Source organism: Amblyomma maculatum, chromosome 1 (genome assembly GCF_055883805.1).
Source record: "Amblyomma maculatum isolate TAMU_Amacu chromosome 1, ASM5588380v1, whole genome shotgun sequence".
NCBI lineage: Eukaryota > Metazoa > Arthropoda > Arachnida > Ixodida > Ixodidae > Amblyomma > Amblyomma maculatum.
Genome location: NC_139344.1, coordinates 502,844,596 through 502,861,070, shown reverse-complemented (window position 1 = coordinate 502,861,070; position 16,475 = coordinate 502,844,596).

Below are 16,475 nucleotides of genomic sequence, written 5' to 3'. Positions count from 1 at the left end.
TCGATATTTATGCACTCTGTGTACCGTCGTACAGATTCCATATCTGCTCTATGGCATCCAACAACATTCACGCGCTCCACTCAAGGCGAAAGTTTTTACGCTAAAAAAGTTTTGTGCTTGCTATAGAATCAGGTAACAGTGCAAAAAAACATGGACGGAACACTAAAGCAAGAACACACAACGAGAGCTGCTGTGTGTTCTTGCTCTTGTGTTCCGTCCATGTTTTTTGCGCTCTTACCTGAAGATCCGGGCCTGACCGCGCTCTGGTTTTCGGGTAAGTCCGAGCATGTGCAGTGCTCGAAACCCCCCATCCGCGTGGAACAGAGATGCGAACACAGTGTGCGGGTGGCATTCTTCGCTTGTTCTTGTTTCTTGCTCATTATTTTGAATAACGTAATTAGTGCATATAGTTCTGCGCTTGCTTTTCTCCGTGTTATTCTCCTACTAACCTCCTCAGTCCCTTTTATTTATTATTTACCGCAGCTCAGGTGCTTACGGAGTAAAACAGCAGCTTCTACGGTCGACAAACATATTTTTTTTTTCATGTTTAATCTTCTGTGTAACAGCCGCGTCAGAACCTGCAGCGGCTCCTTTAGAGGTTTTCGGTGCCGTGAGTGAATTGCCGGCGCAATGACTGTCAGTCACCAATTAAGCTCCTGCTCTAAGCAAAGCTTTTCCCTGAAAATGTACTCTGCTTTCCGCTTGTAAAAAGCGAACGTTTGGACCGGTCCTCTTTGGGTTGTCGCGACTGCTACTGAACAGATTCTCCATTGTTCAGCACTAGAGCAAAGATATAGGCCGGCCGCTCTCTCCAAACGGTCGTACCCTCCTTCTGTCTGACTGTTCTTTGCTCTTGTGGGACCCTAGTCACCCGTTTAGTGTGAAGAGGGGGGCAGAAAGAGAAAGAAATGGGGGTCTTCTTACTAAAGAAGCTTCGCTGCCTGTATTTTTTGTGCCCGTTGACTCTGTGCGGGACCAAGCTTTCGCCACTGACTCCTTTCCGCTGGCCTGCGCCCCTCGTGCGTCCTACAAAGGAAGAAAGCATTTGCAGCCGAGTGAGGCAATAAAACTGACATCTCTTGATTTAAAGCCCAGTTTACTGCTCGCATGACGAGCCTGAAACATCGGAAGCCCAAGTAAAGAATGTGGGGCCGAAACGTCTGCGCTTGACCTGAAGCTACAGAACTGGTGTACAAACTTCCTCCTTGCAGCTACCAAGAATTCGAGCACGCGACCAGCTGCAGAGAGAGGTCGCGTGCATTTCCTTAACTTCACGAAGGCTATATTAAAAAAAAGACAAAAAAAAACGGAGATGTCTGTCTCCGCAAAGTGGGGTTCGGACACTTGGGCCACTGCGGGCAGGGGAATTGCTTTTTTCTTGGAAGCGTATTCACACATTCTGAGATTCCCTGCTGAACGCATGGTAAAGGGGCTTATCCTCGGGTCTTGGTTTGTTCTTTTTTCGCTTTAAAACTCAGCTACGCCCGTCACAGGCACCAGAACAAAGAGCACCATACTGTCGCTTTTTTCTTCCCTGCATCGCCATTCGTTTTGTCAGTTCTATTGTGACTGACATGGCTGCCTGACTTGGCCTTCCCGCTGACATATTGATGTATGACACCAAGAGTCAAGACAAATGCGCGAAGAGAACGAAGGGTGCAGCACTCGAATGCTTTGAGTAGGCACGATTTACTGCCCAGTTTTTAGGGGTGGAGAGGGGCGCTTCACGTACATATACGGAGAAACGAAATGGGAACGCCTGCCCTCCTTGCTCATAGCGTAGCACAGGCGGCGCACTAAATGTGAGACCAAGAAGAAAACTCTCTCTCTCGTCTGTGCAGTGGATAAATAAACATATATATATATATATTTGGCTCCAGGGCCGCGCGACACACACACACACACACACACACACACACACACACACACACACACACACACACACACACACACACACACACACACACACACACACACACACACACACACACACACACACACACACACACACACACACACACACACACACACACACACACACACACACGCACACACACACACACACACACACACACACACACACAAACACACACGCGCGCGCGCGCGCGCACACACACACATTTCCGATGCCGAAAGCTAAATATCTAAAGTCAGTGAGACTGCGGAGACGTCTCCGGCGAGGGAAAATACGCCAATCAGGTACAGCAGGACTGAAAATAGAAGAAAGCACTCCTGCCCGGCAAAAAAGGCGCCAAAACTACGCCCGAGATTATTTAAGAGGGCCTGACTCCTTTGTCCGCTTATTCCTGCATGTGATAGTCTGCCGTTCTGTGCCGTTGTTTCTGCACCATCTGGGAAGCTCGAGCCACAACATTTGAAACTCTCAAGGATATTGCTACATTCTCCGACATAAGCTGCATTGGCTGTATAAACTGTGAGCATATTTATATTCAAATTACGTCAACTTTTGCTGACTGATATTCTTTGCTAACCGACGAGAAGTTTGCCTTCCTTATTTTTTCTTAAAGCATTGCTTCTTTTATGTGTCCTGTCCGTTGTGAAATGTTTTTAGCTTCAATAATATTATAGCGATATCTATAGTGGACTGTTTAGGTTGTATATGTAACAGCAATACATTGTAATGACGCGGTGATTCTGACTGCACAAATTTTGTTTCCGATTGTTGCGTAGGACAGTGTCTAATATAATATTTTATGTTCGCACTATATTGCCCTTTTCAAAACGAACTGCTAGCAGCTAGCGTAAAAGGGGCCATGCGGTTGACTGCGACGGCATGGACAGAGACCTATTCCCCTGCTTCGAGTGCCTCCTGTAAAGGGTATACAGTAGAACGAAATGTAAGTTTCAGAGCTTGAAATGTTTGTAAATCATTGTTACGACCGTGCATCATCCGCACTTGCGCGCTCTATTGTTCGCCTGTGGGCATGGATAAGTGCTGTGGATATGTGCTGTTGGTACAAGGGCGCTAAGCGAGCCTGTTTCCAGGAATCCTTTTGTGTAAGCCTGTTTTGCTTTGTGGACACCCTGCAAATGCCAAATTGACCCTGTAAAGAGAACGTCTAGAAAAACACAAAGAAATGTCCCCCTGCGGGAAATAGCCGGAAGTGCTTTCGTTCAATTGTTCACCCTTCCCGTCGAGAAGTGCTATCGTCCAGTGAGGAATGCCTACTGTCCAAAGGAGACGACAGAGTGACACGTCCGCTGACGTACAGGACAAGAAAGGAGCAAGGTGATTACGGCCATTAGAGGATTTCCTGGGAATGCAGGAAAGATTTGCAATTGTTGGAAAGGGACAATGCTGGGAGCCGTATGCGGCGCGCACGTGCACTTGGGTTTCTGAGAAGTAAATCCACTTGCTGGAACCAGCCTATCGATTCTTGGCTGAAGAATAGAAATGTACCTCCTCGCCGTTCCCAAGCTTTTCCCGCCAACAAGTGACCAGGCCCAACGAAACAATGCCGGGCCAGTCAGTGCTTCAGACCATCAGTGCAGTGATGTGTTCGATTGGATGCCGATATCTGAGGGGCGTGCCCTGGATTTGGTTGGTCAGCATCTTCAGAGAGGGGCTGGACATAGGGGGTTTTAGGACGCTGCAGAGCACGAAATGTCGCTCTGAGCCCTGGGTAAACGGCTCATCCAGTAGCTTCTCGCTATGAACTCTTAACGCTTGCCATTTTGCTGATGTACCCTTCTTTTTCTTGTAAATAATCTTGTAAATAAGTTTTCTCAAAGTGCCATTAAACCTGCTTGTACATATTTCACCAACTTCGAAGATTCAGTCCTTCTTCAACCCCGAGTCTCTGCACGCTACCAAGTGAAGGCCGGGTCGACTTAGCCCCAGCGTCACGACAACTGGTGACCAGCGTTGGGATCTGTATCTACAAGCTACAACATCTGGTGATTGGAGGTGGATCTGAAGCTACAAGCCACAACATCTTGTGATCGGAGGTGGCATCCCAAGCAACAAGCAGGAGCAACAATCGGCCAACAAGAGAGCAGCTCGGAACATCGATCGCAGGTGTGGGTGAGTGCTTGGCTTTTCTTCTGATGTGGACCAGGTTCTAGAACAGGGTTAGATTTTAGAACTGGTAAAAAGTGTTGAAACGCCTTTAGGTTTGGTAGTTTGCACAGTTGTTTTGGAAGTAGCCGACACTCGGAGCGATCATGGACCTACAAAAGCTGCAGAAACCGGACCTGTTGCTATTGTGTGAGGAATTGGGAATTGATATAAGTGGTTTGGCACGAAAACCCTTGATTTTAAAGGCAATCACTTATTTGGGAGCCGATGATGAGGAGCTCAGTGAAGCATGGAACCTCATCGAACAAAAAAAGGAGGAGCAGCTCATACAGCAGAAAGAGCGAGAAAAAGAGGAAAAGAGGCGGGAGCGTGAAATTGAGAGAGAAGCAAAAAGGCTGGAGCTAGAAATTGAGCTCCGGAAATTAGAACTAGAGTTGAGCAAGAGGTCGGGCAATTGTCCCCAGCTAGCGGTACCTCTTCTCAACAAGGAGGCAGATTTCAAGATGTCAAAGTACATGCAGCCATATGTGATATCAGGGGATATCGGTCTGTATCTGGCTAACTTTGAGCGAACTTGCGAAAAACTGTCCTTCCAGCGAGACACGTGGTCTCAGAGATTATTGACGGTTCTGCCCTGCGAGGCAGCGGAGGTTGTCGCGCGGCTAAGCAAGGAGGACGCGGACAACTACGAGAAGGTCAAAGCTTGCCTTCTGAGAAAGTATAGGCTTAGCGCCGAGGCGTTCAGACAACGTTTTCGGAACGCTACTAAGTCCAGGGACGAGAGTTACCCTGAATTCCTGTACAATTTAAGAGTCAATTTGGGCGAGTGGCTAAAGAGCACTGATTCCTACAGTGATAGGGACGCTGTAGTCGAGCGAATTCTTTTGGAGCAGTTTTATAACTGCCTCCCAGAAAAAGAAAGAAATTGGTTACAGGACCGAGGCGACATTAAGTCGGCAACTGAAGCTGCCGAACTCATTGAGGAGTATGCTTCGCGCCGACAATTCAGCAACCCAGCAGTGGATAGGCCCCGCAATCCCAAGTTGAGTGTGAATAACCGTCAGAAAAGGCACTTTGCTAGATTTGCAAACGAAGAAAGGAAGGCTTCTTCAGGCAAACGCCCTAGAAAGAACGGCAGTGAGAAAAGTGAGGAAGTGACCAACGCGCAGAACACAAAGAATAAGTTTGAGGCTAGGAAGCCGCTCACATGCTTTAGGTGTAATGAGCAAGGTCACATTGCCGTCAACTGCCGGAAAGAAAAGATTGCTTTCTCGTATGTCAGTGACTGCGATGAAAATATGCAGCTTTTAGAACCCTACCTGCATGACCTAGTAGTCAACGGGAAGCCTTGCAAGGTATTGCGCGATTCGGCCGCAACGATGGATGTTGTCCATCCGGCGTATGTGTCGCCTTCCGACTATACAGGACAGTGTGCATGGATCCGCCAGGTAGCGGAGGAACAGAGTGTGTGCTTGCCAATCGCGAACGTGGTCATCGAGGGCCCTTTCGGCGAGTTAACAACCGAGGCTGCCGTTTCAGGAAAGCTTCCTAAAAGCTATCCGTATTTGTTTTCCAACAAATCGGACATGCTACTGCGAAAGAGGGGCATCCTGTTCGGAGACAGAGTTGTGCAAGCCTTAACACGTTCAAAGGCGCGAGAACTAGCTACACTGCTCATACCAGAAAATTCCACAGCGGAGGAAACGGCAGTTAAAACAGTGGTCGATGTGGAAGATAGCGGGTCAGAAAACTTTGAGAGCGAGGCATCTCAAATAAGTCAACTTGAAAGTGAGCTTGATGAGACGCGGAATGAGGACGTTCTTGAGAGTAACCTCTTGCCGCCAGTGTCTAGTAATCTCCCGAGACTTTTAAGTGGAACCCGAGAGGACTTAGCTATGGAGCAAGCAGTGGTAAATCTAACGTTAAACCTTCCCGAGGAGATGGGGGACAACTTGATTTGCCTCAGCGGAAAAGGAAGCAACGCTCAGGAGCTTCTCAAAAAGACGGAGCAGAGAGGAGAACTAAAGAAATCCCAGCTGTCCGATCTGGGCAAAATAATAACAGAGTTTGAGGCCTGCTTCGTGGACAGGCCAGGCAGGACTGATTTGACTGAGCACGATATTGAGCTGACTTCAGACGTGCCAGTGCGATCAAGGTGCTACCGATTCTCTCCAAGGCAAAGAGAAATTCTGGATAGGGAAGTAACTCGCATGCTGGAATTGGGAGTAATAAAACCCTCGGAAAGCGATTATGCTTCGCCTATGATCTTAGTAGAAGCTCCAGGTAAAGACCCTAGGCCTGTGGTAGACTACCGAAAGCTAAATTCTCTCACCAGGGATCAAGTGTATCCTATTCCGAATATTGAGGAGAGAGTAGAACAGGTCAGTAGAGCGGCATATGTGACTACGCTGGACCTTACTCGAGGATACTGGCAAGTACCGCTCACTAAACGCGCAAGCAGATACGCGGCTTTCGTCACTCCGACGGGCAGCTACCAGCCAACAATGATGAGTTTCGGGCTCAAAAATGCTCCATTTTGTTTTTCCCGACTCATGGATAAGGTTTTAAAGGGGTGTGAAACATTCGCGGTGCCTTATTTAGATGACATTGCGGTTTTTTCCGACTCATGGGCGGACCATATGGTACATCTAAGAGCTGTACTGAGCCTTTTGCGTCAAGCTGGACTAACCGTAAAGGCCGAGAAATGTTGCCTGGCAAGGGCGACCGTGGACTACTTGGGTCACAATGTAGGTCAAGGTTTCAGGAAACCCAGCGAGATTAAGATTTCTGCGGTAGCAGACTACCCGCGGCCGAGCACGAAGACGGAAATTCGAGCATTCCTGGGTCTGACGGGATACTACAATCACTACATCCCTAACTATTCAGCTTTGGCCAGCCCTCTGACCGACGCTCTCCGCAAGACAGAACCGACAAATGTAGTCTGGGACGAACAAAAGGAAGCCTCCTTCGTAAACCTGAAGGCTGTGCTGATTAGCCGTCCGGTATTGCGAGCTCCAGACTATGACCGAGAATTCACGGTCCAGTGTGATGCAAGTGATCGAGGGCTAGGTGCTGTTCTCTGCCAGAGAGATGACGACGGTAATGAGCACCCCGTGCTCTACCTGAGCAGAAAACTGAGTTCTAGAGAGAGAGCTTATTGCGCGTCAGAGAAAGAGTGCGCTTGCATTGTATGGGCCATACAAAAATTGCAGTGCTATCTTGGAGGGGCCAAATTCACCGTAGAGACGGACCATTGTCCCCTGGCTTGGCTGCAAGCTGCGACATCGAAGAACAGTCGCCTTCTTAGGTGGAGCTTGAATTTACAGCAGTACAATTTTGAAATAAGATACAAAAAAGGGAAGCTAAATGGGAATGCGGACGCGCTTAGCCGCTCTTTCTAAGCGGTCCGAGATGTTCCTCACCATGTATCCAAATTGATAATCAGGTTTTTTTTTTCCGTGCGCTTGTATATGTGTGACTATGTAAAGCAGCACATTTGGTTTTCTAGGAATACGTGGGTCCTGAACGTCTTGAGAGTGGGCTTTTCTCGAACAACAATGGCAGTTTTCTTTTAACCTGGTCTCTTCAGACGGGAGCCGAGTGCTTGCTTCGACATGTGGTTGAGTTTCAGAGACAGCTCAAGCAAATTGGCCTACGACAATCAAGACAACGCGACAAGCAACAGCGAGCTTCAAGCGTTCATGTGCAGGCCATTAAGTCGTCTCTTCATGCAGCAGCTGCGACTGCTGCCCTCCGAGACTCTTCTGGCGGGGGAGGAGGCTGTTACGACCGTGCATCATCCGCACTTGCGCGCTCTATTGTTCGCCTGTGGGCATGGATAAGTGCTGTGGATATGTGCTGTTGGTACAAGGGCGCTAAGCGAGCCTGTTTCTAGGAATCCTTTTGTGTAAGCCTGTTTTGCTTTGTGGACACCCTGCAAATGCCAAATTGACCCTGTCAAGAGAACGTCTAGAAAAACACAAAGAAATGTCCCCCTGCGGGAAATAGCCGGAAGTGCTTTCGTTCAATTGTTCACCCTTCCCGTCGAGAAGTGCTATCGTCCAGTGAGGAATGCCTACTGTCCAAAGGAGACGACAGAGTGACACGTCCGCTGACGTACAGGACAAGAAAGGAGCAAGGTGATTACGGCCATTAGAGGATTTCCTGGGAATGCAGGAAAGATTTGCAATTGTTGGAAAGGGACAATGCTGGGAGCCGTATGCGGCGCGCACGTGCACTTGGGTTTCTGAGAAGTAAATCCACTTGCCGGAACCAGCCTATCGATTCTTGGCTGAAGAATAGAAATGTACCTCCTCGCCGTTCCCAAGCTTTTCCCGCCAACAAGTGACCAGGCCCAACGAAACAATGCCGGGCCAGTCAGTGCTTCAGACCATCAGTGCAGTGATGTGTTCGATTGGATGCTGAGGGGCGTGCCCTGGATTTGGTTGGTCAGCATCTTCAGAGAGGGGCTGGACATAGGGGGTTTTAAGGACGCTGCAGAGCACGAAATGTCGCTCTGAGCCCTGGGTAAACGGCTCATCCAGTCGCTTCTCGCTATGAACTCTTAACGCTTGCCATTTTGCTGATGTACCCTTCTTTTTCTTGTAAATATTCTTGTAAATAAGTTTTCTCAAAGTGCCATTAAACCTGCTTGTACATATTTCACCAACTTCGAAGATTCAGTCCTTCTTCAACCCCGAGTCTCTGCACGCTACCAAGTGAAGGCCGGGTCGACTTAGCCCCAGCGTCACGACAATCATAATTATGCGCGTTTTATTTATAATAAATAATCTATATTTGCACTCATTTTACACGTGTTTGTTTTATTTGCATGAAAAGTTTAAAATTTGTGCGTCAAGAACTTTAATTTTTACAAATTTGATTGTGCGGCTAGGTTTCGCTCCGTTTGCAAATGGTGGCCACGTTGGAAAATGTTTTCCCGCTAAAAGAAGGCCAGGATAATATTCATCACAGTAATACAACAGGCCATAATTTTTTAAAAAGAAATCGAAGATGGTCGAGTGCAAAGTCTGGATGAGTTGGCTTGGAATGACCCCGTTAACTCTACAATCCGCATTGCGCACTGAGCCTTGCGCAGGGAACTCATTAAAGAAGCCGTAACTATTAGTGCAATGAAATTAGGCAATAAGTTTTAGTGATTATGAAAGCTGATGTAGAGGATAATATGTGGACAAATTTTAAGAAATACAAAGTATTTTCATTGTTGTCCATTGCGCAGCGTTTGTTGAAGTTAGCCCGATCATAACGCTAAATCGGAAATGTCAGATAGGAGCGCTGGCAGTTTGATAGATACGTTTTCATGAAACATAATGCGCATTACTGCTGCTTTGTAGTAACCTTTTTTTTTTATTTAGATATGCAAAATAGCAAAAAAAGTCATTTCCTTGGGCTGACGGTTCATTAAAAAGTTCGCTATAAAAAACAAAAATAAAAATAACTGAGCGGAAATAAAAACATTCCGATATGTAGTCGAACGATTTTCATTTACTTAACTTTAACATTTTATGTCATTCATAAAAACTTAGCCAAACAGCAGAGCATTTTATCGCCGCGCTAGACCTCTTGGCCATTAATTATACCCGGTGCTTATAGAAAACAAAAATGGATTAAAACCAGTTGCAGATATTTTTTTTATTTAAACATCAGGAAACATCACATAAAAATTTCGACAAGCCACGCTTTCAATAATTTTATGTGGAATCACCCAGCCATCTCTTCTGCGTAACTGCCCACTGCAGGCGCCGTGTTCCATATGCGAGGCGACATCAGGTTGCACTAAAACGGCCCCAGGAAGCTGCATGATTAAATCTATGCCAGATCGACGCAAACCATTTTAATCAGCATATGTTAGGGTACCTAGAACCGGGAATCATTTTCGATATCAATCCGCGTTACGACGCTATACAGTTTCAAAGTCTGAAAAAGAGGGAAATTTTGGTGCCTTGCCATAGGAAGCAATGCATAATATTCAGACGCGTTGGGAAGCTCGTGTAATAAGAGCACAGAGCTGAAACTTCGGCACAATCTTCGGCTAACTATATATTATGTAAATCCCGGAATCATTTTGAGTACGTGCTTTTGTTCACGTTTTACGTACTTTTTTGTACCCATTCCCATTAAGTAACGCACCCTGGCGCAGCCACCTTCCGGTAGATGGCGTGAGTAGTAAATGTCCCAGAAAGCTGGGCATAGGCTTGAATAGCATAACGAAGAAGGATGTCTACCAGCTTCCCCGCATCGACGACACTCTCGACCGACTCTGCAATGCAAGGTACTTCTCATCGATGGATCTGAAGAGCGGATATTGGCGAATTGAGATCGACGAAAGAGATCGGGAGAAGACCGCATTCATCACACCGGACGGTCTTTATGAGTTCAAGGTGATGCCATTTGGCCTCTGCTACGCACCAGCCACGTTTCAACGAGTAATGGACACAGTCCTGGCAGGCTTGACGTGGCAAATTTGTTTGGTATACCTGGACGACGTTGTTATCTTCTCGTCAAACTTTGAAGACCACCTAAAACGTCTACAGAGAGTGCTGGAAGCCATCAAGTCATCAGGACTAACGCTAAAAGCAGAAAAGTGTCACTTCGCCTACGAAGAACTCGGGTTCCTAGGTCACATCGTTAGCAAGGACGGTATTTGCCCAGACCCGGAGAAAACAGCTGCAATCGCACAATTCCCACCGCCTGCCGACAAGAAAGCTGTGCGCCGATTCCTTGGGCTGTGCACTTATTATCGACGATTTGTCAGACATTTTTCGCAGATCGCCGAACCGTTGACGCAGCTTACAAAGGCTGACGTACCTTTTAAATGGGAAGCGCCGCAAGGAGAAGCCTTCGACGAACGTAAGCGCCGCCTGCAATGCCCTCCTGTGCTTGGCCACTTTGATGAAAACGCCGAGACCGAAATTCACACCGACGCGAGCAGTGTGGGCCTAGGAGCCATTCTCGTCCAGGAGAGTGCCGGACAGGAAAAAGTAATCGCCTACGCTAGCAGATCCCTCACAAAAGCCGAAGTCAATTACTCGACGACCGAGAAGGAGTGCCTTGTGATCATCTGGGCTATTTCTAAGTTTCGTCCATACCTATACGGCCGACCATTCAAGGTGGTAAGCGACCATCACGCGCTCTGCTGGCTGGCTAATTTGAAAGATCCCTCCGGCCGCCTTGCCAGATAGAGCCTATGACTTCACGAATTTGACTTGACTGTAGTCTATAAGTCGGGCCGGAAGCACTCCGACGCAGACTGCCTATCACGCGCTCCCGTCGACGCTCTCCCGAAGGACGATGACGACGCACCTATTTGGGACCGGTAAGCGCCAGCAGTTTCGCAGGACAACAGCGATCAGACCCTGAGCTGAAAGCGCTAGCCGATTACTTAGAAGGAAAGACCACTTCCCCTCCTGTGTGTTCAGGCGACATTTATCATCGTTCGCGTTAAGCAATGGCCTCCTAGTGAAGAAGAACTTTGCAACCAACAAGACCGCGCAGCTTCTTGTAGTGCCTAAAAACCTCCGGCAGGAAATTCTGCAGGCGTTGCACGATGAGCCAAAACAGCAAGCCATCTCGGATTTGGGCGCACGTTGCGTCGAATCCAGGAGAAGTATAACTGGCCGTGACTGCCTGCCGAAGTTGCCCACTACGTGAAGACGCGTCGTGAGTGCCAACGACGCAAGACGCCGCCGATCAGACCAGCAGGACTACTAAACCCGATTCCGCCCCCAATCCTGCCCTTTCAACAAATTGGGATAGATCTCGTCGGCCCCTTTCCATCTTCGTCTATGGGTAACAAGTGGATCATCGTGGCCACTGACTACCTTACCCGTTACGCCAAAGCAAGAGCACTATGGTACCGCGGCAGAAGTCGCCAAATTTTTTGTCGAACAAATTCTCTTGCGACATGGCGCCCCAGAAGTGCTCGTCACGGACAGAGGAACGGCGTTTACGACAGAGTTGACGCAAGCCATCCTGGAATACAGTCATACAAGCCAACGACGAACAACTGCGTACCATCCCCAGACCAATGGCCTTACGGAGCGCCTAAATAAAACTATCGCGGACATGATCGCCATGTAAGTCGACGCTGAACACAAGATCTGGGACGCCATCTTGCCGTACGTGATCTTCGCGCATAACACGGCAGTCCAGGAGACGACCAGAGCGACCCCGTTTAAGCTTGTGTACGGCAGGAAGCCCACGACGACGCTCGACGCAATGCTGCCGCACGTAACCAGCGAGGACAACCTTGACGTCGCCGCCTACCTGCAGCGTGCAGAGGAAGCCCGACGACTCGCACGGCTGCGTATTAAAGACCAACAGCGCACCGACAGCCGACGATACAATTTACGACGACGCCACGCAGAGTACAATCCAGGAGACTAAGTGTGGGTTTGGACACCCATTCGCCGTCGCGGATTAAGTGAAAAGTTGTTGCGTCGATACTTTGGGCCATACAAAATCCTTCGCCGCGTCGGACCACTGGACTGTGAAGTCATTCCCGACGGAACGTCAGCATCACAACGGCGACGCGCACGCCCAGAAATTGTACATGTTGTACGACTGAAGCCATATTACGCGCGTTAAAGAATATGTGGTGTTTAAACTTTGCAGTGTTTATGTTTAAGTTTCTTTGTTTTGGAACATCGAGGCGATGTTTTTTTAAGGGGGGAGTAATGCTGCGAAACCTTCAAAACAGTATTTGTTGATTTTTAACAGCCGCCGGCATACAGGCTTATCACTCTGATTCTGGACCGCGTATCAGTTCCGTAATCTTTGTTTGTTAATGCTCGATGTCGCGAGTCACACCTTTATCAGTTTCGTTGTAGCGCAAGATGCACCGAGATCTGTCTCGAAGGTTCCGGCCACTCGGGTGTCTTTCCACAATGTTCCAGCCCGTGCTGGTAGCTGTTTGCGACGTCATCTAGATTGTTCTGTGCAGCCTTTAAATTGAGCGTTGACGAGTGTCATGGGCATTCTTTGTTCGACGATCGACGAGCACGTTTGTTTCTATCGCCGCCGCCGAGTTGCTTAGTTCTTTTGCGGGCGCAAGTCAGCCCAAATAAAGAGTTTCTTTAGTGCAATCATCGACCCTTCATTTGTGTCAACCTCGTCACCACTAGGTGACAATACAATAGCTAGCAAGACGTACTGAGCAGAATACACTTAAAATTTTTCCCCGCTTTTTGTCCCTCCCTTTAAGATGAAAACACAAGTTATACATTGGTTATTATTCTACAATATAGAATAACTATACAACGTTCAAAATGTGCAAATAGGGAAAGGAACACAATCCGCACTGTGTTTAAAAGAGCATAATTTTGTTCATATTAGGCAGTAGTAAAGGTGATTTTCTGTAAGAGCACATAAAAGCATGACATTAGGTGAGGATCGTGGTTATCATATCTCGAAACGTGGCAGGATTTTTGGTGTTAGTAACATCGTCAGGAAGGCTGTTCCAATGATTTATGGCACGCGGAAGGGCAGACATGTTAAATGTTTTAGTACGACCAAAAATACGCGCAAAGCTGCTATGATTGTGACGACGATGTGATGTACGAGATGGCCGTGATAAAGGTAGTGCGTGGCTGTGAGGACTGAAAACCATTTTATGAAATAAGCAAAGAAGTGCTACTGTACGACGTGATTCTTAAGACGCAAGTGATAGCGATAACTTGACGTTAGTGAAGCTGGAATGACGGTTATAATCACGAGCGATGAAGCGTGCAGCACGGTTCTGTATAGATTCAAGACTGTGTATTAGATGCTTTTGGTGAGGTGACCAAATGGGCGAAGCAAATTCAAGCTGGGGACGGACAAACGTCTTGTAAGCTAGTTTTCGAGTGTCAGATGGCGCATCATGAAGATTACGTTTTAAGTATCCGAGGGTTCGTGAAGCCTTAGCTGTTATTTTATTAATGTGTGTCAACCTAGAAAGGTTTGGAGTTAGGTAAATACCGAGATATTTGTATGAAGGCACTGCAGTGATTTGGTTGCTGTTGAGGGAGTAGGTGGAAAAGGAATTTGATAGTTTGCGGCTGAAAGTCATTAATTTACACTTGTCAGTGTTAACCGTCATTTGCCACATAGAGCACCAGTTTGTTATATTGTCGAGATCTGTCTGTAGAACAAGATGATCGGCTGGATTAGAAATTTTACGGTAGATAATACAGCCATCAGCAAATAAACGGTTGTTAGAGGTAATGTCGGTTGGCAGATCGTTAATATATATTAGAAATAACAATGGGCCCAGAACACTACGCTGGGGAACACCGGACGTTACCTCACAAGAAGAGGATGAGCAGTTATTTATACAGGTAAATTGTTTGCGAAATGAGAGAAAATGCCTAATCCATGATAGCATTAATGAGTCAATGTTTAAAGCGGAGAGTCTGGAAATAACGACAATGTGCTACCCGATCAAATGCCTTAGAAAAATCGATGAAAATGCAATCAGTCTGTTGGTTATCGTTCATGTTAGAATGCACTTCGTGGGTAAATTCCATGAGTTGTGTATCGCACGACAGTCCTTTTCTAAAACCGTGCTGATGGGGGTAAAAAAAGCTGTTATGTTCAAGATGCTGCGCAACGTTTGAAGCAATGATGTGCTCTAGAAGCTTACATGCAATACTGGTTAAGGATATGGGCCGGTAGTTACTAATATTATTTCTGTCACCAGATTTGAACACGGGGATGATTTTGCCAATTTTCCAATCAAACGGAAGTTCGCCTGTAGATAGGGACTGCTGAAAAATGTGATACAGGATTAAGCTACTAGAGGTTAAAGTGAGTTTTAGAATTTTGGCGTTGATTACGTCTGCACCAGAGCTAGTGGACACTTTAAGACTATTGATTAAAGACGTGATGCCTTCAACAGTTAATTCAATCGGGGTCATATATCTATAGTCGACTTCGGCGATGGCGGGAATGTTAGAATGGTCTTCTTGGGTGAACCCTGAAGTGAAGTAATTGTTAAATATGGTCGCACTTTCTTCGTCAGTAATGAAATTTCCGTCCTCATCTTGCAGAGCGATTTGGGCCTGCGTGGTGGCTGGGGCTATTGTACTCCAGAATTTTTTCGGGTTGTTGTGCATAAGGGATTGAAGGTCATGGGAATAAAATTTGTGTTTCGCTTCACGGACGGCATGGCAGTATTGTTTTTCGCAGTGTTTCTGTTGCAGTTTCAGCGAGGGGGATCGAGATTTTTTCATGGCTTTGAATAAGCGCTTCTTTTTATTCTTAAGTGAGCGGAGTGACCTATGATACCATGGATTAGAAATGTTGACCCGAAATGAAATTTGTGGTATGTGGGCACGCATTAATGACAGCAACTTTTCTTTAAAAAAGGTCCAATTTTCATTGACAGTACGGGAAGAGAAAGTAGAAAGGTACGTGGAAGAAAATTCCCGCAGAAGATTAATGGCATTGCAATCTGCTTTTTTATAGTTGAAGATGAGTTTTGATTTGAGATGCCGCGCATGTGATGGTATGCTAACTGTAAAATTAGGAATCTGATGATCACTGAATCCCTCACTAGTAGAAATGGTGCCTGAGTTCTCGGGGCATGACATTCAGAACTAGGTCGAGAATATTAGTTCCGCGTGTGGGTTGGTTTACTGAGTTAGGGAAAAATCCAAAATTAAATCGATGAATTCTTTAGAGCAGCGAGAGCTAGAGATGAGGTTAGACCAGTCAATATCCGGGTAATTAAAGTCACCGATCAGAAATATATTTGCTTTAGGAAATTTAGTTCGTATGCCACTGAGGCTATCGCGCAACTGAGAAATGAAAACATCGGAGCTCTCTGGCGGTCTGTAGCATACACCTATTATTGAATGAACAAGTGATGATTTGATGCAAATCCAAATAATCTCAAGAGGACTGGGTAAATTGACAAGTTGGGATGCTATACGCTTCCTGATGGCTATTAGAACACCTCCTCCCCTTTTGTTTTCTCTATCTTTGCGGTAGACTAACTAACGACTGTTAGTTCAGTGTCAGAAATATCAGGTTTAAGCCAAGTTTCAGTTAATGCTAAAATGTCACACTCACTGTTCTCCAGATACGAAGTTAGTTCGACACGTTTTGGTAGCAGACTTCGAATATTAGTGCATGATAAATGTAATTGTAATGGCGAGTGTTTACGACGTGAAGTGTTAGAAAGATCGAATGTACCAGCCACCTTTTCCCGTGCGAGCTATCTTTTAGATCGTACGACAGTCCCAGATACTGCATCGAATACGTAGGTGTTGTCACCAACGTGCAGTTTGTCGACGTTAAGTTGATACGAGGCGCTTTGTGACTTCGCAAAATCAAGTAGGTGTTTCCTAGCTATCAGTGTCTTTAACGAAAAATCTTCTCCTACAGCATAATCTGTATTCTTGAATTTGGGCCCCTTTTATAGAATGTGCTGTTT